Here is a 24,565-nt window from a genome sequence, read left to right on the forward strand (position 1 = left end):
ACACTGAACTGAATTCATTTACTATTCCCACTCCAATCTATATTTAATTAAGATAAGTGCTGGACACTGAACTTATTAATTTACTATTCTCAATCCAAACTATATTAAATTACAGTAGGTGCTGGACAATGAACTTAATTAATTTAATATTCCCACTCCACTCTATATTTAATTAAGATAAGTGCTGGACAATGAACTTAATTAATTTACTATTCTCACTCCAACCTATATTAAATTAGGGTAGGTGCTGGACACTGAACTAAATTAATTTACTATTCCCACTCCATTCTATATTAAATTAAAATAAGTGCTGGACAGTGAACTTAATTAATTTAATACTCTGACTGAAATCTATATTTAATTATGGGATTAGTTAAATTTAAAAATAAATTTAAATTTTCTAAATATTAATATTTTTTAAAGTAACAATATATAAACATGTTAAATTAACTTCCCACCCTTATCCCCTATAACCCAACATTCCGCTCCTAAAATTATTTGTAACATTCTAAAAAAAAAAAAAAAATTCTAAATTAATTTGTTAAAAAATTAACAGATATATAAACATTTTTACAACACTTCCCACCCTTATCCCCTATCAACCAACATCCCACTCCGAAATATATTTGTAAAAATCGAAAATTTATTTCCTATTTATAAATATTTTTAATAAAAAATTAACAAATATTTATAAACTTCCCACCCTTATCCCCTATAAACCAACATCCCGCTCCTAAAATTTTATTTAAAATGCAAATTTTAATTTACAATTTCTAAAATTTTTTTTATTTTAAAATTAAATAATATATAAACATCTTTAAAACACTTCCCACCCTTATCCCCTATAAACCAACATCCCGCTCCTAAAATTTAATTTAAAATGCAAATTTTAATTTACAATTTCTAATTTTTTTTTTTTTTAAATTAAATAATATATACAAATTTTTAAAAAACTTCCCACCCTTATCCCCTATAAACCAACATCCCGCTCCTAAAATTTTATTTAAAATGCAAATTTTAAATTACAATTTCAATTTTTTTTTTTTTTTAATTAAATAATATATAAACATTTTTAAAACACTTCCCACCCTTATCCCCTATAAACCAACATCCCGCTCCTAAAATGATTTCTAAAATTCTAAATTAAATTTACAATTTCTAAATAAATTTCAAAAAAATTCTAACAATATATAAACATTTTTAATACACTTCCCACCCTTATCCCCTATAAACCGACATCCCGCTCCTAAAATTAAATATACATTTCACATTTAAAATTAAATTTAATAATTAAATTTTACAATATATTACAAAAATAAATTAACTTTTTTAAAACACTCCCCACCCTTATCCCCTATAACCCAACATCCCGCCCCTAAAACAATATAAATATTTCTCATATTACACAATAACGATATTTTCACATGTCGATATTATTACGAACGATATTACTTACATCGACATATAAGTGAAAAAAAAAAAACGATATTTTTCACATCGATATTAGCTATTTCGATATTTTGGACATTCGATATTTTTGACTCGATATTTATGTCCCTCGATATTAAAAAGTCGATATATAGACTGTTCACCCATTGAAACACCTACTACACAGGAGAGACTGACCTCATTTGAGATCAAACAAATCGGAGCAGACATTAGTCCTTTCAAACCAAATCACGCTATTGACATTTTCCACGAGGTCATAATAGATGATATCCAAAAATTGCATCATCAAATCAAACACAAAAAACGCCATAGGAGCAATCATGAAATGCAGTACTCCCAACTTATGAAGCAACTCGGGACTAACCATGAAATTATCATCACCAAATCAGATAAAGGGGGCAATATTGTCATCTGGCCTCGAAAGATTATAAAGTTGAAGCTCGCAGACATCTTGATGACCAGTCATGTTATGAAAAAGTAGATTTAAAAAAATACAATATAGCCAAGAATAATTTAAAAACTAAGCTGCTGCAATGGAAGAGAGATGGGTGTATATCATCTGAAGAATACAAATTTCTATATGTTGAACACCCAATATTACCAAGGCTATATTTGATTCCAAAAGTTCACAAACTAACCACCCCGGTGCCAGGGAGACCCATCATAGCAGCAATTGGCAGCATGGGTGAACATGTCACACAGTATGTGGACTTTTTTCTACAGGATCTGGTCAAAGAACTTCCTACTTTCATAAGAGACACCGGAGATCTATTAAACAAACTAACTGACATACAATGGGCAGAAGATTTGTTGCTCATAACGTTAGATATAGAATCTCTATATACTAGCATCGAACATGAAACGGGTCTGAATGCCCTATCATATTTTTTAGGCACTAGACCATTGGAAATGTACACGCATAATAAGATGCTATTGGATCTAGTAACTTGGTGTCTTTTTAATAACTTTTTTATGTTTGATAATGAAGTCTATTTGCAAAAGAGGGGTGTGGAGATGGGGGCCTGTTTTTCCCCCAGCTATGCATGTTTACATGTTGGCTGGTGGGAGGAACAGGTCCTTAAGCACACCTTTCAGGATGAGTGCTGCATCCATGTAGTTCAATGGTGGCAATTTATTGATGATGTTTTTATTGTTTGGAGGGGGGATGAGAAAAGTGCCAATGATTTTATTGACAAAATCAACATAAATTCTGTCAATCTTAAGTTCACTTCACAGATAAGCAAACAACAAGTGGATTTCTTAGGTGTTAAAATCTACATCAAGAACGGCCACATAGCTACCTCTCTCCACAGAAAGGTCACAGCTGGCAATACCATCTTACATGCCAGCAGTGCGCATCCTCACCATACAATTAAGAGCATACCTTTTGGAGAACTAATACGCCTCAAACGTATATGCAGTACAGAGGAGGATTTCGAAGTATGCAAACATGAGGCTCTAGAAAGGTTCAGAAATAGAGGTTACAGTGAGTCAACACTGATAGAGGCTGCATTAAAAGTAGATACAAAATCGAGGGAAACACTCCTTGCTACTAATGACCAAGTGGAACAAGACAATACCATTAATAACACACCCAGACTCATCACTGCTTACAATAGACAGGAAAGGAAAATTAGATCGATCATCAAACGCAATTGGCCCATCATTATGACGGATGGGGTTCTGGCTCCTATTCTACCGTCTCAACCCACGATTACACATAGGAAGGGACCTTCCATGACTACACAGATTGTTAAGGTTTTCCCCGAACTTGCTACAGCAAGAAAATGTTTACAACCCAAACAGGGGTTCATTAAGTGTTCCTCCTGTAGAGCTTGCAGGTTCGGGGTCACCACTGCCTCATATTCTACTCCTTTCAGTCCTGATTTGGTTAAAATTCGGGGCAGTTTCAACTGCAAAACTGAATTTGCGGTATATGTTCTGACTTGCACCCGTGGCTTAAGATATGTGGGCAGCACCAAGCTGCAGGTGCACGTCAGAATTTTACAGCATTTGCGAGCCATTGTGAATAACAACTCTACATATCCAGTGGCCAGACATTTTAAAGCTATTCACAACAATGATCTGAGTTGTTTACAATATTTTGTCGTGGCAGCCGTTCCCAAACCCAGTCGGGGAGGGAACAGAGAAAAGAGTTTGAGACAATTAGAATCCAAAATGATTTTAGAGCTGGACAGTAAAACACCGAATGGCCTCAACAACACAGATGAGATGTATCATTTTCTATAAAACATGTTTAAGGACAAAGACTTCCCATTACTTGCAAGGCTTGTGGAAGGTTCTAGAGTGACTACTGTTCTAAAGACACCTGCAGTTTTTATGGTTTTAGCCCTGTTTTTAACTTTGTTTAATAGGGTCTTTTTTTTACTTGGGTGTTTTTAGCCGTAATACATTTTATCACACAGTTTGAGGCACCAGCACTTTATGGGGATCTATTAGGATCGAATTATTTGCACTTAATAATACTCAGGCATGATATGTTGCGATTTTTGCACATTCCAGTCACAGAATTACATCTATTGATTTCCAGCATTTAAGCTGTAATCAGAAGGCAACTTTGGTTCATATATGACTACCTTGAGAGGATAGTAACCCTATTGTTCTCATATTATTTGCAGTATTTGCACAAAGTTACATTTTATAAGCCTATTTAGGGACTTCATGTTGCCATCTAAGTTAAAAATGAGGTACATGATGTATGTTTGCACAAATTTGGAATTTAAAAAAAAATTAAATTGCAAGCATAAAATGTGTATTAGGCACAGGTGGTCTGCACATATATTTATTCTATTGATAGGAGTATTTACACTTTTAGAACATATTCAATATTTATTTATGAATGTATTTATTTGTTGATTGGTTCTGAACAGAAACTGCAGCAAGATAATATTGCACCAGTTTCATTTAAGCAGCAATGATATGTTCTGTGGTGAACTGGAAATGATTTGAGGGCTGTTACCTTCATTGTTTGGAAAACAGACTCACGACAGCCTGATAGGAATTCTACAGCAGTATTTTTTCTATGGTGTTGTATCACATGATGTTGGCACTTGAACACTGATTTGCATTTAAAAATGACGACTTACGTGTTTCAAAATGACTTGTGAGCAAGGGTACTTGTTGCCCGAAACGCGTCAGGTTCGAGGTTCCTGAATAAAATAGCTTCTGGCCTCATATCGCAGTGTTCGTGTCTTTGTTCGCCAGCTGCTTAAATACATATATATGCATATATATATGTGCATATGTGTGCGTGTAGAGGTAGAGGTGTAGAGGTAGAGGTAGAGAGGTAGAGAGTAGTAGAGAGTGAGGTAGAGAGGTAGAGAGTAGAGGATGAGTAATGGAGAGTGAGTAGTAGAGAGTAGTAGAGAGTAGTAAAGTAGTAGAGAGTAGTAGAGAGAGCAGCAGAGAGTGAGTAGTAGAGAGTAGTAGAGAGTGAGTAGTAGAGAGTGAGAACTAGAAAGAGTAGTAGAGTAGTAGAGTGAGTAGTAGAGTAGTAGAGAGTGAGTGGTAGAGAGTAGTAGAGAGTAGGAGAGAATAGTAGAGAGTGAGTAGTAGAGAGAGTAGTAGAGTAGTAGAGAGTGAGCAGTAGAGAGACTAGTAGAGAGTAGTAGAGAGAGAATAGTATAGTAGAGAGCGAGTAGTAGAGAGCAAGTAGTAAAGAGGAGTAGAGAGTGAGTAGTAGAGAGTGAGTAGAGAGAGAGTAGTAGAGAGTAGCAGTAGAGTAGTAGAGAGTGAGTGGTCGAGAGTAGTAGGGAGTGAGTAGTATAGAGTAGTAGCAAGTGAGTAGTAGAGTGAGTAATAGAAAGTAGTAGAGAGTGAGTAGTAGAGAGTAGTAGAGTAGTAGAGAGAGAGTAGTAGAGAGTGAGTAGTAGAGTAGTAGAGAGTGAGTGGTAGAGAGTAGTAGAGTGAGTAGTAGAGAGTGAGTAGTAGAGAGAGTAGTAGAGAGTGTGTAGTAGAGAGTGTGTAGTAGAGAGTGTGTAGTAGAGAGTGAGTAGTAGACAGTGAGTAGTAGAGAGAGTAGTAGAGAGTGAGAAGTAGAAAGAGTAGTAGAGAGTGAGTGGTAGAGAGTAGTAGAGAGTAGTAGAGTGAGTAGAAGAGAATAGTAGAGAGTGAGTAGTAGAGAATAGTAGAGAGTGAGTAGTAGGGAGTAGTAGAGAGTGAGTAGTAGAGAGTAGTAGAGAGCAAGTAGTAGAGAGCGAGTAGTAGAGAGTAGTAGAGAGTGAGTAGTAGATAGAGAGTAGTAGAGTGAGTAGTAGAGTAGTAGAGAGTGAGTGGTAGAGAGTAGTAGAGTGAGTAGTAGAGAGTAGTAGAGTGTAGTAGATAGAGAGTAGTAGAGTGAGTAGTAGAGAGTGAGTGGTAGAGAGTAGTAGAGTGAGTAGTAGAGAGTAGTAGAGTGAGTAGCAGAGAGTAGTAGAGAGTAGTAGCAAGTAAGCAGTAGAGTGAGTAGTAGAGAGTAGTAGAGAGTGAGTAGTAGAGTAGTAGAGAGTGAGTGGTAGAGAGTAGTAGAGAGTGAATAGTAGAGAGTGAGTAGTAGAGTAGTAGAGAGTGAGTGGTAGAGAGTAGTAGAGAGTGAGCAGTAGAGAGTAGTAGAGAGTGAGTAGTAGATAGAGAGTAGTAGAGTGAGTAGTAGAGTAGTAGAGAGTGAGTGGTAGAGAGTAGTAGAGTGAGTAGTAGAGAGTAGTAGAGTGAGTAGTAGAGAGTGAGTAGTAGAGAGTAGTAGCAAGTAAGCAGTAGAGTGAGTAGTAGAGAGTAGTAGAGAGTGAGTAGTAGAGAGTAGTAGAGAGTGAGTAGTAGAGAGTGAGTAGTAGAGAGTGAGTAGTAGCGAGGGAATAGTAGAGAGTGAGTAGTAGAGAGTGAGTGGTAGAGAGTAGTAGAGAGTGAGTAGTAGAGAGTGAGTGGTAGAGAGTAGTAGAGAGTGAGTGGTAGAGAGTAGTAGAGAGTAGTAGAGTGAGTAGTAGAGAGTGAGTAGTAGAGAGTAGTAGCAAGTAAGCAGTAGAGTGAGTAGTAGAGAGAGAGTAGTAGAGAGTGAGTAGTAGAGAGTAGTAGAGAGAGAGTAGTAGAGAGTGAGTAGTAGAGAGTAAGTAGTAGAGAGTGAATAGTAGAGCGTGAGTAGTAGAGTAGTAGAGAGTGAGTGGTAGAGAGTAGTAGAGAGTGAGTAGTAGAGAGTAGTAGAGAGTGAGTAGTAGAGAGTGAGTAGTAGAGAGTGAGTAGTGGAGAGTGAGTAGTAGAGAGTGAGTAGTAGCGAGTGAGTAGTAGAGAGTGAGTAGTAGAGTAGTAGAGAGAGAGTAGTAGAGAGAGAGTAGTAGAGAGAGAGTAGTAGAGAGAGAGTAGTAGAGAGAGAGTAGTAGAGAGTGAGTAGTAGAGTAGTGTAGAGTGAGTAGTAGAGAGTAGTCAGTGTCAGTCAGTGTCAGTGTGTCAGTGTCAGTCAGTCAGTCAGTGTCAGTCAATCAGTGTCAGTCAGTGTCAGTCAATCAGTGTCAGTCAGTCATTGTCAGTCAGTGTCAGTCAATCAGCGTCAGTCAGTCAGTTTGTCAATCAGTGTCAGTCAGTGTCAGTCAGTCAGTGTCAGCTAGAGCAGCTCTGCTGACCTGGTTGTCTGGCCCTAAAGCAGCTCTGCTGACCTAGATCTTAGGCTACAGAGCAGCTCTGCTGATCTGCTTCTCTGGCTCTACAACAGCTCTGCTGGCCTGGTTCTCTGGCTCTAAAGCAGCTCTGCTGACCTGGTTCTATGGCTCTAAAGCAGTTCTGCTGACATGGTTCTCTGGCTCTAGAGCAGCTCTGCTGACCTGGTTCTCTCCCTCTAGAGCAGCTCTGCTGACCTGGTTCTCTACCTCTAAAGCAACTCTACTGACCTGGTTTTTCTGGCTCTACAGCAGCTCTGCTGACCTGGTTCTCTGGCTCTAGAGCAGCTCTGCTGACCTGGTTCTCTGGCTCTAAAGGAGCTCTGCTGTCCTGGTTCTCTGGCTCTAAATCAGCTCTACTGACCTGGTTCTCTGCCTCTAGAGCAGGTCTGCTGTCCTGGTTCTATGGCTCTAGAGCAGCTCTGCTGACCTGGTTCTCTGGCTCTAAAGCAGCTCTGCTGGCCTGGTTCTCTGGCTCTACAACAGCTCTGCTGACCTGGTTCTCTGGCTCTAAAGCAGCTCTGCTAACCCGGTTCTATGGCTCTAAAGCAGTTCTGCTGACCTGGTTCTCTGGCTCTAGAGCAGCTCTGCTGACCTGGTCCCTTGGCTCTAAAACAGCTCTACTGACCTTGTTCTCTGGCTCTAAAGCAGCTCTGCTGACCCGGTTCTATGGCTCTAAAGCAGTTCTGCTGACTTGGTTCTCTCCCTCTAAAGCAGCTCTGCTGACATGGTTCTCTCACTCTAAAGCAGCTCTACTGACCTGGTTTCTCTGGCTCTACAGCAGCTCTGCTGACCTGGTTCTCTGGCTCTGGAGCAGCTCTGCTGACCTAGTTCTTAGGCTCTAGAGCAGTTCTGCTGACCTGGTTCTCTGGCTCTCAAGCAGCTCTGCTGACCTGGTTCTCTGGCTCTAGAGGAGCTCTACTGACCTGGTTCTATGGCTCTAAATCAGCTCTACTGACCTGGTTCTCTGCCTCTAGAGCAGGTCTGCTGTCCTGGTTCTATGGCTCTAGAGCAGCTCTGCTGACCTGGTTCTCAGGCTCTAAAGCAGCTCTGCTGACCTGGTTCTCTCCCTTTAAAGAGCTCTGCTGACCTGGTTGTCTGGCTCTAAAGCAGTTCTGCTGACCTGGTTCTCTGTCTCTAGAGCAGCTCTGCTGATCTGCTTCTCTGGCTCTACAACAGCTCGGCTGACCTGGTTCTATGGCTCTAAAGCAGTTCTGCTGACATGGTTCTCTGGCTCTAGAGCAGCTCTGCTGACCTGGTTCGCTCCCTCTAGAGCAGCTCTGCTGACCTGGTTCTCTACCTGTAAAGCAGCTCTACTGACCTGGTTTCTCTGGCTCTTCAGCAGCTCTGCTGACCTGGTTCACTGGCTCTAGAGCAGCTCTGCTGACCTGGTTCTCTGGCTCTAAAGCAGCTCTGCTGACCTGGTTCTATGGCTCTAAAGCAGCCCTGCTGACTTGGTTGTCTGGCTCTAGAGCAGCTCTGCTGACCTGGTTCTCTGGCTGTGAAGCAGCTCTGCTGACCTGGTTCTCTGGCTCTAAAGCAGCTCTGCTGGCCTGGTTCTCTGGCTCTACAACGGCTCTGCTGACCTGGTTCTCTGGCTCTAAAGCAGCTCTGCTGACCCGGTTCTATGGCTCTAAAGCAGTTCTGCTGACCTGGTTCTCTGGCTCTAGAGCAGCTCTGCTGACCTGGTCCCTTGGCTCTAAAACAGCTCTACTGACCTGGTTCTCTGGCTCTAAAGCAGCTCTGCTGACCCGGTTCTATGGCTCTAAAGCAGTTCTGCTGACCTGGTTCTCTCCCTCTAAAGCAGCTCTGCTGACCTGGTTCTCTCGTTCTAAAGCAGCTCTACTGACCTGGTTTCTCTGGCTCTACAGCAGCTCTGCTGACCTGGTTCTCTGGCTCTAAAGCAGCTCTGCTGACCTGGTTCTTAAGCTCTAGAGCAGCTCTGCTGACCTGGTTCTCTGGCTCTAAAGCAGCTCTGCTGACCTGGTTCTCTGTCTCTAGAGGAGCTCTGCTGACCTGGTTCTCTGGCTCTAGAGCAGCTCTGCTGACCTGGTTCTCTCCCTTTAAATCAGCTCTACTGATCTGGTTTTCTGCCTCTAGAGCAGGTCTGCTGACCTGGTTCTATGGCTCTAGAGCAGCTCTGCTGACCTGGTTCTCTGGCTCTAAAGCAGCTCTGTTGACCTGGTTCTCTCCCTCTAAAGAGCTCTGCTGACCTGGTTATCTGGCTCTGAAGCAGTTCTGCTGACCTGGTTCTCTGCCTCTAGAGCAGCTCTGCTGATCTGCTTCTATGGCTCTAAAGCAGCTCTGCTGACCTGGTTCTCTGGCTCTAAAGCAGCTCTGCTGACCTGGTTTCTCTGGCTATACAGCAGCTCTGCTGACCTTGTTCTCGGTCTCTAGAGCAGCTCTGCTGACCTGGGTCTCTGGCTCTAGAGCAGCTCTGCTGACCTGGGTCTCTGGTTCTAGAGCAGCTCTGCTGACCTGCTTCTTAGGCTCTAGAGCAGCTCTCCTGGCCTGGTTCTCTGGCTCTACAACGGCTCTGCTGACCTGGTTTCTCTGGCTCCACAGCAGCTCTGCTGACCTGGTTCTCTGCACTCACGATGCATGCACCTGACTTCGCAAAAATATATTTAAAAGTAATATAAGTTTATTATAAGTACAAATATATTATTTTTATGAATATCTTCGATAATCTCTTGCCCTAATATGTATATTAAAGACACATACATATCATTGTGGAACATCAATTTTTTTTGCGGGAGTCGCGCACCCAGCGCGCCCCATCACGTATATGACGTCACGCGGGACCCGCCACCGCGCAAGCATCTCGTACCATAATGCGCATGTGTCACGAATGCGCAGGAGCAGAAGTCGCGGACTGGTCGCATACCAATTGCGCATATCACGTAATATTAAATGTATATGATGTAACTGAAAAACACGCAGCCGTCGCACACCGTACGCGGATCCTTCACGACTTTTCTAAAATGGCGGCTAGAATCCGCGCACCCACCGTGATGTGTACGCTTTGTGTGCGCAACTCCGAAAAATTTTGGAAATTTGGTTTTTTTTTTAAAGAAAATAATATAAACATATTCAAATTAAAAATGAAAGCAAAAAAATTAATCAATATTTCAGTTTGAATTTTTTGTAATTTTTTGTGTGTGCAATTTTCAGAAAAATATATGTTATTTAATGAATAAAATATTTATAAATAAACAGTTAAAAAACTTTAGAAAATCAGTACAAAAAATAGGTATAACTACTATCACACTTAGAAATTAGCATTTAAAAAACCTTTGAAATTCACTGAAAAAAACCTTAGGTTTCAGAGACATTATAGTTAGAAATTAGCATTTAAAAAACCTTAGAAATTCACAGAAAAAAACATAGGTTTTAGGGGTGTTATAGTTAGCTGGACATTTCACTCTTACAAAACCAGAGAAATTCCTCCGTTATAGTTAGTTCTGCTAACTATAACTTGCGCGCCCGCAATGCACTTCTGATGATGTCACATATTGCATAATTCATGACATGGTCAGTGACATCACTGATGACATCTCAAATGATATCACTGATGACATCAATGATGACATCATCCACGTGACAATCTGATACACCTCATCATACACTAGTATAACCTTTCATCACTCACTGTAAAATACAGAGTACCATATTTGAAACCATTGACATACCAATACCAGTTACTACATACTCACTCACTGATTCCTAAGTCTACACACACAACTAGCCATTCAACAACAGAATCATTTATACATGCAGTCACTAATTAATAGAACACTATCAAATGCACATGGACCTTGATTGATTATGAGATGTTGTGGATTTTCTAGCCGTACTAACAGTCTGGATACATATCCTTGCAGACCCTTTGCGTACTCTCTCTTACAGAGGGAGTCTCAGGCCACTGGGCCACTGATGTCACTTTCGATTGAATGTTCTATCTCTTTACATTCACTGGGCGACACCTGTCGATGCCCAACGTCCCAGCTTGCTTGCAGTTCTGTTGACACTCTCTGCTTGCCTCATTTTCATTGCTGTTTACTTCTTTGCATGCACGGCTCTTTTCCAGCACTTGCTATGAATTCTAGCATTATACTTTAATATTTGTTTGCCTATGATCCACTACAGTCTATGGACTCGTCCATACCAGCCTTTTGATTTTAGGGCTGTTAAATTGCTTTCAACATCACAGTTTCACATTATATACATTACTTTGGCATTTTGACATTGATTTGTGTTGCAAAGCGTTTTGTTGTTGAACTTTAATTCATGTACATGAATTCAGCAGATATTTGATTTGACCTTTCCAACATGTCCGACACTGTGACGACAAGAGTCTAGTCCCTCATTAATGTTTGTGATAAACTTTATCAGTTACCTGTTTGTTTTGCACACCCTTGTACGTGACCAAGGCTCCGCAGGGAGTTGAAACACGTCGTATTGTATTAAACACCTCTTGTGAATTTTGACTGCTGAGTACTGCTTTGCTGAGAGCGCATTTACTGTGATTTATTTTGGATATTTTCGCCGGCAGGCTCCGCCGGCACATGCGCCACCTCTCTTGGGTCCCAGACGATCGGAAGGAGCGACAGTTTGGAAAAAAAAATATATATAAAAAATGTCAGCCAGCCTAGTGAATGAACGGGAAGCAGCAGCCGATGAATTGTTTGGAAACCTGCCTATAACTAACACCAGTATAAGGAACAAGGAGGGCAGTCAAAATATCAGCGACCAGCATGCCAAACAGCTTTTGAAGGATTTGGAGAGGAAGATGAAGGGTGAAATAACCAAATGGTGGGAACACAAATCCCTTACCAAGTATGAGGAGGTGGGACGAGTTCCCAGGGGACTGAGGATCCTTTTGGCGCCAAGTTTCGAGGAACCCAACCCTGCTATGTTGTTAGAGTGGGGGGAAAGCAATCTGATGGCATCCATGAACTTGGTTAAAATCCTGATAAAATATGCAGTTATAGACCGTGAAAGGCTGCTAGAAAATATTGCAAAAATCAATGAAGAACTTGCCAAAAATCTAGACCAAAAGGAACTCATAACCAAAACGCGCAAAGAAATCAGTGAACGGCTGCGTAAGCATGAAGATCGCATCAAAATTCGTAAAGCACATAAGTTCGCCCGGGATCAGGCAGATTATGAACAAGGACGAATATATACTTTTTCCCGAAAATTCGACAGTGCTAAGAAATTGAAATTTAATAACATGAATTCTGTGAACCCATCGGCGCAACACCAAGATCATAGTGAAACCATACCGGAAAGTGAAGGCGACACAACATCAACTTCAAGTATGGTTAGTTCAGATCTCAGCAGCCACGGAGAAGGCAATTCTAAGTTGGTGTTAAACTTGGGGGAAGAAATGGATTTTTTAGTAGGAGATCGGAGACAAACGCTCCGTCCGAGGAACCGCTTCAATCAAACAGGAAAAAACGGAACACACGACGAAGAGCAAGGAGAAAGAAGCACAAAACCACAACAAAAGAAAAAACAGCAGTGGTACAGAAAGAAGCGGTAATGGATTTAACAATTACCAATTTATCTGATATTACATTAACAGCAGCTGAAAATCAACTTCTTGCTCTCGGCCACAATTTCTGTCCTGAAAGTTCATTTAATTATGCCAGTACCAGAATCGACATTTTTTGCTTTATCCGAAAATTGAAACTTAAAAAGTTTTTTGCCATTAAAACAGGAAATGCAAATACGGACGCAGAAAAAGAAAATCAAAAAAGTACCATCTCACACCCAGTCGTTCCAGCATCTGATGCTGAACTGTTTCTCACTCTTCATGACTTAGGGACTCCATGCTCTAACCTGTCACAATCAGATGATAGGGAAGAAAACAGCATACAAAATCGATTGCAGAAAATCAATATATCCCAAAAAGGAGCAGGTGAGAGTCCCTTTAAATCAAAAAGTACATTTATTCCTATCATGCCCAAAGATGCAATTGACATTTTCCATGAATGCGTAATTGAAGATTTGAAAAAACTGAATCGAACAGTCACCAAACAACGTCAGTGTAAGAAAAACTACAACCTTACACAGTATATAAGGCTGATGAAGAAATTGAGTAGTAATCAAGAGGTGATCATAAATAAATCAGACAAGGGAGGCAACATTGTACTATGGCCTAAAAAAGAATATATTAAAGAGGCAATGAGACAATTAAATGATGAACAATGCTACCATAAATCCAATGGAAGTGAATACAAGAAGGCAAAAGAAGAAATAAAAAAATTACTGTTTCAATATAAAAGACAAGGTTTAATTTCATCAGCCGAATTTGACTATCTCCACATTGAACATCCGGTAATTCCTATCTTGTATCTCATACCAAAGATTCATAAAATGGTCACCCCAACACCAGGCAGACCGATAATATCTGCAATCAACAGCATGAGTGAACATATTTCACAATACATTGACTTTTATTTACAGGACTTAGTAAAAAGTTTGCCCAGTTATGTGAAAGATACTGGTGACTTTTTGAGCAAGATAAATTCAATTTGTTGGAAAGAAGGCTGGTGTCTATTAACATTAGACATTGAATCACTGTACACCAGCATTAACCATTCAGCTGGCCTTAAAGCTATCAGTCACTTTCTCAACACAAGACCAGTTGAATATCTCAGTCATAATGAAATGATATGCAAACTGATTGCCTGGTGTCTTAACAACAATTTCTTTATGTTTGACAAAACTGTTTGGAAACAAGAAAGGGGCGTGGCTATGGGGTCCTGTTTCTCCCCCAGCTACGCATGCTTGCATGTTGGCTGGTGGGAGGAACAGGTCCTAAGGAAAATACCTAACATAGACCAGGTCCACCATTGGCTTAGATTTATCGATGACGTTTTTTGTGTATGGGATGGCGATGAAGTAAGTGCACAAGAATTTGTTAGGACAATCAACAACAACTCTAGCAATCTTAAATTTACTTCACACATTAGTAGAGACAAAATAGATTTCCTAGATGTACAAGTATCAATTAGTAACTGTACATTAGAAACCACATTGTTTAGAAAACCGACAGCTGGCAATAGTATACTCCATGCGAGCAGAAAACATCCCAAACACCTCATTGAAAGCATCCCTTTTGGTGAACTACTAAGACTTAAACGTATCTGTAGTTCCCAACAGGAATATACAAAATGCTCCGAAGACATGATAGGGCGATTAAAAGAAAGAGGATCAGTGATTCCACCCTTAAGAGAGCACTCAAAAAGACAGATGAAAGACCTAGAGAATCACTGCTAGCCCCCAAAGAACCTATTGCTAACAATGATGATGAATGTCCACGTTTCATCACCACATTCAGTAAACAAGAAAGAAGAGTAAAATCAATCATCAAAAAGAACTGGCCCATTATTCTAACAGATGGGGTTCTGGGCAGTAGATTACCTGAATTACCTATTATTACATACAGAAAATCCCGATCCATGAGAACTGAGCTGGTAAAAACAAGTCCAGAACTCAATATGGTAACTACATGGCTGAAACCCAAAACAGGTTTTTATAAATGCCTATCATGCCGCGCCTGTAAATTTGGCGCCAATACTACACATTACACAACTCCCTTCTCTGATGTCCCGGTTGCGATTGAGGGTAGTTATGGATGTAAGACGGAGTATGCTGTATATGTTTTGACGTGTACTTGTGGCTTACGCTATGTGGGTAGCACTAAGCTGCAGGTACACGTCAGAATCTTACAGCATCTCAGAGCCATTGTAAATAACGATAGTGCATACCCGGTCACCAGACATTTCAAGTCAGTCCACAATAATGATTTGAACTGTCTATCATATTATGTAATCAATGCAGTAAGTCCCTTACGAAGGGGAGGCAACAGAGAAAAACTTCTAAGGAAGTTAGAAACACGCATGATATTAGAACTGGACAGCAAAAATCCAAATGGGCTAAACACCACAGAAGATATGTATAACTTTTTATAAACTATACACGAACAAGATACTGATGTAGCTACTTAAGATAAATAGATGAATATTCAGAGTATTAGATTCTGCAAATTTAAAGGATAAGTGCTTTTTATCTCACTTTTTTCATTTTCTGTTACCGAGTATTTTAGAAGCTTTTGGAATTCTTGACATTATATTAGTCTTTCCCTTTATAAAAACAATCTTTTCACTTTGTATGATTAGTTATTTCACAACAGTCACAATATATATATATTTCTTTCTTATTTGCTTTTTCTGCATGGAGAGGGTAGTTAGTATCAAATGGTGAGGGATGTTTATCGATAAAGTTTCTCGATTACACATACAATACCCCACAGTTTTGAGATTAGTCAGAAGAAGCAAACACAAACACAAAACTAGGAAGCTGAACTCGCTATAACAGATTGGTTAATGAGGTTAAATGTGTCGCGCATTAATGCCGACATAAAATTACATCTGAGAAGGAAACAAACGAATGCACAAAGAATGTGAAAGGGGCAGTTACATAATTTGCGAATTTTTGCACATTGGATCTATTTTGCACAAATGATTTGTTTACATATTTATTGAGAATGTTTACAAGTGACTATGCGCTACATTGTAGTTTTAACTGGTTTTATATTTATATATAAAAAAATATATTTTTATACAGAAAATGTTCTTAGCAATATTTCTATGTATTTATTATATTATTTATTATATTTATATTATCCACTGAAAAAAATGTATTTTACATTACTGCATTTTATGCAGTATAAAATAACAGCTCACAAGTGCAATTAAGTTTGTTTTACCCTATGAATGTTATAACACCTACCTCGTAACAACATATGATGTGAGAAGCAAAGTATCTCTACTATGTTTATTTGGTGATGGTCACGTGATTTATGATGCAATTGGTAAAAACAATGGCGGATGCAATACTCTGTGTGTGATCAAGGGCACTCAGTGCTCGAAACGTGTCGCAGAGGGAGAGTCAAATGAAATAAAAATCTTCCTGCCTGAGCCGTGAGGGTCCGTTTCTCCTTTTCTTTCGCGTTGGGATAGCTGTGAAAGCAGAAACTACGTGATGGTGTGGAGAGTGCACTATTTATATATTTATATATATATATATATATAATATGGCAGACACGGCGTACTCTGTTGTTGCGAGAACTTATTCCAGCCTGCTGCTGCCTTCCGAATAAAAAGGTTAAACTTAACGTTGCGTGTGGTGTTTTCTACTGGGAGCAGTTTAGATTGGCCTGTATTGTGGTTCGCTCTGACCACGAAAACAGCCACACTGTTTGCAAAGCAGGTCCGTGTGCTGAGGATGTTGGCACAGAGAACGGAGTAAAGTACTTGTTTGGTTTGGCTTCACTAAGCAGCAGGCGGAACTGGTTCCAACAACGACCCAACGGGATCATAATTGTGGAGGTCAGGGATCAGCGGCTCACTACGGGCACAAACTTTGCTAAAGAACTGCATTATCCAGAGTGCACAGCTAGCACACGCCCAGTAGGGCGGGACTAAATCTTGAGTATCACCTGAAAACGTGCAAGCTGCTCCTTTCCCCCGCTAACGCCAACCAGTGAGAAAGGAATAGACTTTCGAAACGCATATGGCAGATGCAACTGATGTTGCAAGAACTTATTCGAGCATGCTGCTGCCTTCCGAATAAAAAGAGTAAACTTAATGTTGCGTGTGGTGTCGATTGGCGCATATATATATATATATATATATATATATATATATATATATATATATATTACCTACTGGCGGTCGCCAGTAGGTAGTTATAGTTAGGACCACGTTTCCATAGGAAAACCTCAACATTCTATTTTGAATAACTTTGGCGCCGGTCGACGAATCCTCGCGAATTTCTCAAAATAGGTGGGGCGCTACGCTCCGCTCCTACCCTGAAAGTCTCGGGGGGATCCGTCAAGCGGGGGCTGAGATAAAAGGGGGGTCCCAAAACGCGTTTTTCCCATGCATTTTTCCATAGGACCTTTAGAACGAGCTACAGCCCGAACGGCTGAACAGAATTACTCAAAATTTGGCAGAGAGGTAGTCCCTAGGTCAAGGAAGTGCCTTTTGTAGGTTTGGTGTAAATCTGTTCAGTAGATTCTGAGAAAATAGCCTTTAAATCAATATATATATCTGAGCCCGCTTACGGTACGCTTACCGTACGCTTACGGTAAGCGTACGGTGGCGTGCGCGAGCGCGATTCTGATTGGCTCTTAGATCTTAGTAAACATTCGAATCGGCCGAAACCAGGAAGCGGCGGCCGCCATTTTGTGTATTTCACTCTGAAAAAAAAGAGTGAAAACAAGGAAAGGGGGCAATGAGGAGAGTTACAGACCCCCTAACATTTGTAAGGGGGTCAAAGAAGGACAGAAAAGTACAAAGAAAACATTTATTGATTTTTAAAAAAATCACGGGGTACGCGTACGGTAAGCTTACGGTAAGCGTACGGTAGGAAAAAAAAAAAAAAAATATGAAAATCAGATTTAAGTGTTTAGATATTAGGGGGCTCTAAAAAGAGCCGTTGTGTTTATGAAATGATTTTTTAGTGGTACCTACAAGTAAGTACCGATGCAGAGTCTAAGGTTCAAGAGGAAGACTCTGTTCCCTTCATCATTGAAGTGCACACCATCTCCTCTATAAATGTCTTGCATGTCATAACGCAAGTTGTTGTGGTAAATGGCACCCATACCATAGTCACGGAGGAAAGCAGAAACAGATTTGTTGACGTGCTTTCTTGCTTTGTCATCGCACCGCGTGCCCACCGTGCGTGCACGGCACTAACTGCGTAAAGTGGGCGCGCGGTGTGCGAAGCGCACCGCGTGCTCACTGTGCGCGCACGGTGCGCGAAGCGCACCGTGCGCGCACGGAACGAACTGCGTTAAGTGGGCGCGCACGCCACGAATGGCGTAAAGTAACTTAGCATTTAAAAAACCGTACAAATTCACTGAAAAAACCATAGGTTTCACACACGTTATAGTTAGGAATTAGCATTTAAAAAACCTTGCAAATTCACTGAAAAAGCCATAGGTTTCACACATGTTATAGTTAGCGGAAATTTTACTGATAAAAAACCAATGAAATTCCCCCGTTATAGTTAGTGCAGGCAACTATAACTCACGCGACCGCAATCTTCTGCTGATGACATATGTGTCTTTATGAAAAAAAAATATTTGTAATATATGTATAGCTAAAAATGTATGGAAGAAGACATGGGCAAATAAGTGTCTAAATACAGTATTAGCATCAGCAGAGGATTGCGGTCGCGTGAGTTATAGTTGCCTGCACTAACTATAACGGGGGAATTTCATTGGTTTTTTATCAGTAAAATTTCCGCTAACTATAACATGTGTGAAACCTATGGTTTTTTCAGTGAATATATATATATATACATACATACATACATAACGTTATATAACACGTTATGGGCGATATTAAAGCATCCCCATAAGCACGCATCTGATGGTCTGTGTCTGCTTTGTTGAAAAATTTGGGAGAAAAGAGGAGCAGTTCTTTGGAGCTCCGAGTTCGGAGCACTCCCCTCGCTAGCCTGTCATCATTGTCTCAACCAATCGTAGCGGGACATGGTGCTTGAAATGTGGGTTTGGAAAGCACTGACTTGTTTGGCGGCATTTGAGAAAGTCAGTTTCATGACAAAACGCGTCATGCCGTATGCCAAAATAATGAGCACTTTTCCTAGTGACCCGTGTGTGCTCGAACTTCTTTCTAGTAAGTGATATATATATATATATATATATATATATATATATATATATATATATATTTACCTACTGGCGGTTGCCAGTATGTAGTTCTAGTTAGGACCTAGTTTCCATAGGAAATGCGTTTTTTGATTTGCCAATATGTTGACAAATCTTTGCGAAATTTTCAAAACTAATGGGGTGCTCCTGTCAGCTCCTGTCTTGAAAGTTTTGGGGTGATTCATCAAGTGGGGGCCGAGAAAAAAGGGGGTCCCAAAGCGCATTTTCTCCATGTTAATTTACATAGGAAACTTTAGGCACAGCTACAGCCCGAACTGCAGAATTACACCAAATTTGGCAAAAAGGTAGGTATTGGTCTAGAAAGCGTGCTTTTTAAAAAATGGTTTAAATCCGTCCAGTAGTTCCTGAGAAATTAAAAAAATTAAAATATCGATATTTGAGCACCGAGGTGGTTTCGCAACCCCTCCTGGGCACGAGCTTCACTCTGTTTGGCTGCCAACACTCTAAACCAGAATGTGTTGGCAGCCATCTTAAGGTAAAAGAAGGTAAAAAACAAGAAAGGGGAGCAGGGTAGAAACACCCTGACCCCCTAGGCCCAAAAAAAGCATTTAAAAAAAAATATTTCTGGCCGAATTTACGCTGGGAGTGCGAATCAGGACAAAATTATTTTTAAAAACCGAAGCACAGTCTCCAGCGCTTCATTAGTTTTAAAAGCCCTCAGAAGGCCAGGTCCAGGGAATATTCTAAATTCTGGTGTGGGGGCCTGTGAGGGCCCCTTATGCGTGGGGGGGCGCATGGCCCCCGAAAAGCCCTGCGGACTGCCACCGCCCCAGGGCTTTGTTTAAATAAGTCAACAGTCCAGCTGTGTGGGGCTTACTGGAGGTACATGGTGGGCTAGTGGACCCCCAGGGACCCTCATAAGGAAAGGGGACTTCATCCCCCAACCAAAAGCGCACCAGGAGTTGCGTTTGCAGAGTGGTGGAGAAAGGGGACGTGTCCTGTGTCCACCTCTAAGTGATCCCACTGTGGGGGGCTTACTGGAGGTAAGAGGTAGGCTAGTTGGCCCCTAAGGACCCCCAGCAGTGAAGGGGACTTAAATCCCCATCGAATAGCACACCAGGGATGGCATTTGCAGAATGGTGGGCAAATGGGGTATGGCCTGTTATGAGAACTTTGCAATCCTACTGTGTGGTACTTACTGGAGGTAATAGGAGGTGTAGTTGGCCCCAAGGATGTCCTTGGGGCCAACTACCACTCTTGTTACCTCCAGTAAGTCCCACACAGTAGGATTGCTAAGGCATCTTTGGAGGCCATGACCCCTTTCTCCACCACTCTGCAAAAGTGTTTCCTGGCAGACTACGGGATGGGGGATGAAGTCCACTTTACTCGTGAGGAACTTTGTGGGCCAAGAAGCCCTCCTGATACCCCCTGTAAGTCCTATGCAGCGGAATTCCTGAGCGCTGGTCGGAGACCGCGCACCCTTTCTCTACCACTCTGCAAAAGTGACAACTAGTTAAACAAACATGTTTCTGCACCTCTGACTTAGAGGTAGTTTTAATCCCTCTGCCCTATTATGTACTAGGGCCTTAGAGGGGAGGTCATTCCAGTCACAGGGGTACCCCAACCCATAGTGTACCCTAGTGTATGTAGGTGCTTTCACTGTATTTTAAGTGTCTTTTAGCATGGCGCTGGCTCTTGGCCTGGTTAGGCAGAGTCAGTTACCACCAGTACCCGTCAGCAAATAGTTAAGGGCACAGGATGACTTTGCAACAAGGCCTTTTTCTGCACCTTTGTTGGTTCTTTCTGCATTTCTCTTGCTTCTTTCTGTGCATTTCTTCCTCTTTCTGCACTTGTCCTACCTCTGTATGCATAGTTATAAATTAGCATTTAAAAATCCTTTGAAATTCACTGAAAAAACCATAGGTTTTATGGACGTTATAGTTAGAAATTAGCATTTAGAAAACCTTAGAAATTCACTGAAAAAAAACACAGGTTTCAGGGACGTTGGACATGTCACTTGAGATGTCATCAGTGATATCATCAGTAATGTCACTGACCATGTCATGAATGATGTAATATGTGACTTCATCAGCAGTGCATTGCGGGGGTGCGAGTTATAGTTAGCTCAACTAACTATAACAGCTGAATTGCTCTGGTTTTCTACGAGTGAAATGTCCAAGTAACTATAACGTCCCTGAAACCTGTGGTTTTTTCAGTGAAAAAAAATAAAAATATATATGTATGTATGCGTGTGTGTTTGTGTGTGTATGCGTGTGTGTGTGTGTATGTGTTTGTATATATATTTTATATATATATATCAAAACACACAATATTGACTACAATAATATCACAAAAAATGATGAACAATTCATATTTTAAATCATAAACTCCTTTTTTAATTACATAAATGCAAAAAATCAGTAAACTACATAAACACCTAATAATACATTTAAAAAACAAACGTAAAACTATTTACATTTGTAACCATATCTGTTCACCATACATTTACCATTCAAAATAAAAACATTAAAAAAAAAACATTATTACAAGAGCATAAGTACTAGATAACACATAAAAAAGTAAATTAAATAAATGGAACATTCAAAATGTGTTCTACCACCCAGCATTCCCCAAGGTCTCTCGATAAAAACGCTCCGTCTCTTGTGGGGATGGGCAGTGAACTCCGCTCAGCTGGTGGAGTTTGAGGAGTTTTGCCACTCTGTGCTCAGCTTGGTACATGGAGTTCAGTAAGAAAAACTCTGTCAAGCCACCGGCGGAGTGGGGTTTACATGCACGCTCATCCATAGTCTCAGCAATCTCGCTGTGGGGGACTTGCTTGTGGCAACAATAGGGGTTCTTAGCCCCTAACGACCATCAGCAGTAAAGGGACCTTCTTTCCCCAACCAGTAGTGTGGCAGGAGGCCCCTTTACAGAATGGTTAAGAAAGTGGGCAGGGCCTCAAATGATGTCTAAGCAATCCTACTGTGGGTATTTACTTGTGGCAACTATAGGAGTGCTTGGCCTCCAACAACTCTCAGCAGCCCATGGGACTTCATCCCCAACCAGTAGGTGCCAGGAGGCCCCTTTGCAGAGTGGTTAAGAAAAGGGTAGAGGCCACAGATGACGTCGCAACATTCCCAAGGTGGGGGACTTCCTTGTGGCAACAATAGGGGTTCTTGACCCCCAACGTCCTTCAGCAGTCAAGGGGACTTTAGCCTCGACCATTAGTGCACTAGTAGGCCACTTTGCAGAGTGGTTGAGAAAGGGGGGTCCTCCGACGACATTGCAGCAATTACGCTGTAGGGGACTTATTTGTGGCAATAATAGGGTATCTCGGTCCCCAATGACCTTCAGCAGCCAAGGGGACTTCATCTCCCAAGCAGTATTGCGCCAGGAGGCCCCTTTGCAGAGTGGTTGAGAAAGGGGATAGAGCATCCAATGATGTCCCAGCAGTCTCGCTGTGTAGGACTTGCAGCAACAATATTGGATCTTGGACCCCAACAACCCTCAGCAGCCAAGGGGACTTCCTCCCCCAACCTTTATTGCACCAGGCAGCCACTTTGCAGAGTGGTTGAGAAAGGGCGAGGGCCTATGACGACATCTCAAGCAATCCCCCTGTGGGGGACTCACTTGTGGCAACAATAGGGGTCTTAGCTCCCAACGACCCTTATGGGTGGCCAAGCAATTATCCGCCTGCTCGTGGAACTGTGCGGAATTTGGCAGAGTTTTTATGAAACTCCGCAGAATTCAATACAGAGTGAAAATCTGCAATCTGTACCCAAGTCTACCCACAACACCAATGGATGCCAAACACAGTGTAGGCACATCACATTTTTCCACTGAAAACTGTGTGTTTTTTGCCATGTACATAACTTTGGATTTTGGAACCCAGCTCATGTGGCACCTAGGGAAACCTACAAAACCAGCACATTTTTTAAAACTAGACACTTGTTAGACTCCAGGGTGAAGTGACTTGTGTTGCTCTCACCAAGTATTTGTTACCCCGAATCTTCGGTAAAGCACTAACTTTGCCTAAAAAAACACATTTTCCTTTCTGTGAAGAAAGTCCTGGAATATGCAAGCATCCACAAATTTTCTACCAGCCAGCATTCCTCCAGGTCTCCCAATACAAATGCTACCTCACTTGGGATGGTGGGTCAAGTGACTGTGTAGTGGGTCCGGGGTGACAGATACGCAGGGTCAGGCTCAGGGATCTTAAGAGGGTTTTATTTTTGAACAGTATATACAGTATTCCGCTCCCACTGGGTGACTGCTGCCAGTAGTTGGTTTTACTTTGTCTGGACGTCCTCTTCAGCGAGCTCTCCCTTTCTCTCGGCGGTCCCTCGGTTAGGTGGTCCGACCTGGTCTCTCCGGCGTATATGCCCCAAAAGACAAAGGAAAGCAGGTATCAGAGGGATGCTGTGTACCATTTTGAGTTAGGGCCGGGAGTGAGGGACACCGTGGTGGGGAACACTCGTTTCGTGCCTAGGTGCTCAGGGGAAAGGTATTCGGTCTAACAGGGGAGTTATCGGCTACATGCGGCTCTATTCAGTGGAGTTTCCCTTCCCCACCCACCCCGCAACTTTCCCTCATACCTGCTCCAGCCACGCTCCTCCCCCGGGAACGTGGCAGGGCGCCTCACGGATACGGTGGCCTCCTGGCTTGTAGGTCTCTGCTCCCGTAGATGTCTCTTCGAGGTGGGTTCTTCATCCTTCCGTCCGGTCCTCACGGTCAGCCTTCCTCCTCCACTCCAGCTCCCTCGTCTCCGCTCTCCTTCGCTCTGGCTCGCGCTCCTCCGATGTTCCCAGCTCCGCCTCTCGCTCCTCCGACCTCCTCCACTCCGACTCTCGCTCCTCCAGTCTCCTTCACTCCGCCTCTCACTCCTTCCCTCTCCTCCGCTTTCTCTCGACCTCCGGGGAAACGCCGTCCGTCGTCTCCCTTCTCTGATTCTCCTTTGAAGTCCCGCTGACTGAGACGTCATCCAGGGGAGGGGCTTCCACGCAGGGAAACTCCGTCTTAAAGGTATGGCGTCCTTCTTCTATCGTCCAATCGAGGCGATTGTACGGAGCCCAGTCGTCCAGCCGGGGTTGTCCCTCAGAAGCCTGTATGGTAACAGAAGGGTATTTAGGACAGTCTTGCATCGGATAGTGACAGGCAGAGGTGTCTATGTCTGCACTGTCCCCTACCCCGTCACAGACTGTTAGATGAACAGACGGCAAACGCTACACATACTTAGTGCATTTTTACACTGAAAAACTATATGTTTTATATAGTGTGGGTGTAGGTGTGAATTTTGGGTCCCAGCTCAGCCAGCACCTAGGGAAACTTACCGAACCAGCACATTTTTCAAAACTAAACACCCAGGGGAATCCAGGGTGGGGTGACTAGCGTGGTTCTCTCCAGTTTTTTTTACCCAGAATCCCCTGCAAAGCTCACAGTTTGCCTAAAAAAAAACATTTTCCTTGCATTTCTGTGAGGAAAGGTCCTGGAATCTGCTGGCAGCCACACAGTTCCTACCCCCAGCATTCCCCCTGGTCTTTGGATAATAATGCTACCTCACTTGTGTGGGTTTGCCAAGTGCCTGCGACATAAATGGGTGCCAAACGCAACGTAGGCACATCACATTTTTCCACTGAAAAATGATGTCTTTTTTGCAATGTGGGTAGCTGTGGATTTTGGGCTGTAGCTCAGCCAGCACCAGGGGAAACCTACCAAACCAGAATGTTTTAAAACTGGGCATCTAGGGAGTCCAGGGTGGGGT

Source organism: Triturus cristatus, chromosome 3_2, assembly GCF_964204655.1.
Source record: "Triturus cristatus chromosome 3_2, aTriCri1.1, whole genome shotgun sequence".
Taxonomy (NCBI): domain Eukaryota; kingdom Metazoa; phylum Chordata; class Amphibia; order Caudata; family Salamandridae; genus Triturus; species Triturus cristatus.